This window comes from Mus musculus, chromosome 1, assembly GCF_000001635.26.
Source record: "Mus musculus strain C57BL/6J chromosome 1, GRCm38.p6 C57BL/6J".
Taxonomy (NCBI): domain Eukaryota; kingdom Metazoa; phylum Chordata; class Mammalia; order Rodentia; family Muridae; genus Mus; species Mus musculus.
The window spans coordinates 132,076,911-132,080,472 of NC_000067.6; the positions used below are offsets into that span (position 1 = coordinate 132,076,911).

General features: G+C 43.3%; 1 long non-coding RNA gene across 1 annotated transcript; it reads left to right on the top strand.

Moving 5' to 3' along the window:
• The first annotated feature begins 616 nt into the window (after positions 1–616).
• Positions 617–3,266, top strand: 4833413N01Rik. Its single transcript, XR_878526.3, has 2 exons — positions 617–652; positions 1,663–3,266. It is a non-coding gene; the product is annotated as an RIKEN cDNA 4833413N01 gene (long non-coding RNA).
• The last annotated feature ends 296 nt before the right edge of the window (positions 3,267–3,562 follow it).

The window sequence follows — 3,562 nt, forward strand, 5'->3', positions numbered from 1 at the left end:
GTCCTGTATCACCTAACCTCTGAGGGGTGCTCTGATGGCCAGTGACTTCTAAAATGATGCTCTCAGGGCTCCTAACAATGGTCTCTTTTATTCTGGAAAGTCTAGTGTGTAGGTGGTTTTGTCATGGTTATTTTGTTTGGCTTGTTTGTTTGAGCAAGAGGCCTGGATCCCAGTTTTGGGGTTATAGGTGTGTGGGGTTATAAGGTGCTGGGAATGGAATTCAGGGTTTCATGCATACTAGGCCAGTACTGACCAACTGAGCGACATCTCCACCCCTGGGCTTTGGTTTTGTTCATTTGTTTTTGAGATGAGATTTTGTAGTGTAGCCCAGAACTGCCTCAAACTCAAGATCCTCCTGCTTCAGCCTCCAGAGTCGTGGGATTATAGGCATATATCACCATTCCTACCTTTATTCTGGAAATTCTGATGTGGTGATTTGAAGATGCTTGGCCCAGGGAGTGGCACTATTAGGAGGTGCAGCCTTGTTAGAGGGGATGGGCTTTGAGAGACCCTCCTCCTCGCTGCCTGGAAATCAGTCTTCTCCTTGCTGCCTTCTGAACAAGATGTAGAACTCTCAGCTCCTCCTGCTCCATGCCTGCCTGGATGCTGCTGTGCTCCCACCTTGATGATAATGGACTGAACCTCTGAAACTGTAAGCCAGCCACAATTAAATGTTGTCCTTTATAAGAGTTGTCTTGGTGTCTGTTCACAGCAGTAAAACCCTAACTAAGACACCTGACAAGCAAGCTTATTCTGTTCTAAAAACTTGTTCTTGTTTTTTGTTTTGTTTTTCAAGATAGGATTTCTCTGTGTAGCCCTGGATGTCCTGGAAATCATTCTGTATACTAGGCTGGCCCTGAACTTACAGAGATCCACCTGCCTCTGACTCCTACGTGCTGAGATTAAAGGTGTGTGCGACCATCACCCAGTGATCCCAGGGTCTTGTATGTACTTGGCAAGCTCTCTTCCACAGAGTTACACACTTAAGCTTATTTACTTTTTAAAGGAAGTTAAACTTGCATACATTTTAATGTGTAAGTATTAAAAAAAAAAAAAAGCCCAACATTGTGAATTTTGACATGTGGACACATCCCTGTGACCTCTGATCAGATCAAGGTCTAGGATATTTCTAGAGACCACCCAAAAAGCACCAGAACACCTGTTCAATGATGTCTGTGAGAGAGTGTCTGTGTCTGGTTCCTTTTCATTGCCAAGGAATAGCTTCTTCTGTGGACGCACCATGTAGAGCTGATCTCTGAGAGTTCAAGGCCAGCCTGGTCTTCAGAGTGAGGTTCCCTGCCCCCAGTTTGATAGATATTCAGACTATTTTCAAATAGAATCCACAACAAATAGGTTCTTCTGAACACCCATGTTTTGTCTTTTGGTGGGTGGTGGCTCTCATTTTTTTTGACTCTATGCCCAGAAATGGAGTTGCTAGGTCAGAATGCTATGCAGATGCCACCATGCCTTTTCACAGTGGCTGTGCTAGTGGGAAGATTGTCCTGGTTTACTAATGTTCCCACAGCCTTCTCAACATTTGTCCTTTAGGGTCATGTTAATGTTAACTATCCTATTGGGGAACAGTGGTATCTCAGGGCTTTTCATGTTCATCTGCCTTGTGTTCTGTATGGCTCAGTGCCTTCTATGCTTATTATCTCTTAGGAGGTGCTCCTGAATGACTTCTGAAGGACTTTATCTCTGCATGTGAACAACTTCAACTTCTGCACAACTGTCACATCCATGCCATATGCTGTGATATTTCAATACACACATACTGTGTTCCGTATTTTTTTTTTTTTTTGGTCTATTTGTCACAAGCTAAGATCATCTGGGAAGAGGGAACCTCAGCTGAGAAAATCCCTCCACCAGACTGGTCTGCAGGCAAGTCTACGAGACATTTTCTTAACTGATGAAGGTTGTGCGAGGGGACAGTCTATGGGTGATGCCACCCCTGGGCAGGTGGTCCTGGGTCGGATGCAAAAGCAAGCTGAAGGCTGTGCACAGGTATACATATCTTTATCCCAGCATTTAGGAGGCAGCAGCAGGCATCTAGAGGTGAGTTTGAGACCAGCTTGGTCCAAGCCAGCCAAGCAGGCTGAGAAAGCCAAAAGCAGTGTTCTGCATGGCTCTGCTTCAGGTCCCACCTCCACTCTCCTGTGTTGAGCTCCGGTACTAGCTTTTCCTCATGAGGGACTATAAGCTCTCTATTCTGTTCATTTTTTAAAAAAAAATTTTTTTTGATAGATGCTAACAATCTATTCTCTAAATACTATCTCTGAGCTTGTTTAATTCTATTACAAGTATTATATACTACATCACATTCAAATTTCCCTCCAGCACATAAGTCCAGGGCACCAATGTCCTTACCACATGAGCCATCTTGCTGGTCCTGCTCTGTAGTTTTACATTAACTTTTGTTTTTGTATTGCTAGGGATCCATCCTAGGTGACCTACATCACCACTGAATGTCACCACTAGCCCTGGGGGCACAGTTTTGCTCTCCAATTACGTATAAAACCATGGAGTGCCTTTGTCTCTTTTTGTGCATGACCTTTAAAAACTTATTTCTTTATTTTGAGATACATTGTCTCATTTATCTTTGTAGCACTGGCCAGCCAGCCTGGAATTTACTACTATGTAATCCATAGACACCTTGAATTTGTGGCAAGCCTCTTGTCTCTGCCTCCCAAGGGCCAGGATTATAAGAGTGTGGGAGCTCCCACACCCCACTGAAAGATCTGTTTTTATGTCAAGGTCACATTGTTTGGGTTTTACAGTCTTGTAATTTGTTTTGTGATGTTTGGTGTTTGAAAGAGGGTCTTGCTTTATAGCCTCAAACTAACCATCCTCCTATTTCAGCTTCTAAATGCTCCTATTAAAGGTATGTCCTTGGTTGTATGATTTGAAACCAGGCTTGTGATTCCCTCCCCTTTATTTTCTTTGCTAAGGACTGGTTTAGCATCGGGGGGTGGGGGGCTTTGTGGTGTTATATGAATTTTTGGAGTTTCTTTTTTCATATATATGAAGACTATCATTGGTATTTTTATAGAAATTACTTTTGTTTATTTTTTTTAAACAAACCAATTAAAAAACCAGGGTTTTGCATTGTAGCCCTGGGTGGCTTTGAACTCATGAGCCTCCTGTCTCATCCAAGTACTCAGATTACAGTGTGCAGTGCCATGCTGGGATTTTTGCTTAGTTTTTAAATTAGACCATCTGTGTCAGTTGTAGTTTTGTTGCTGTGATAAACATTTAAGAGAACAATCTCAAAGAGAAAGTGTTTTTCTTGGTTCACGGTTTGGGAGGTCTTTGTGATCAGCTGGCTCATGATTTGGATGTGTCTGTCTGTCTGTATGTCTGTCTATCTCTGTCTGCCTGTGGTCAGCTGGATCTGGTGCTCTAAGCCTCTGGTGTGGCTGAGCATCGTGGCTGAAGGTTGTGAGGAGCGAAGCTGCTCCCCTCATCGGAGCAGGAAGTGAGCCATTTTCCACATTTCCAACACTTGCAACTGTCTGTTCAATCTTGAGTCCATCAACTGATTAATACCTTGATAAAGGCAGAG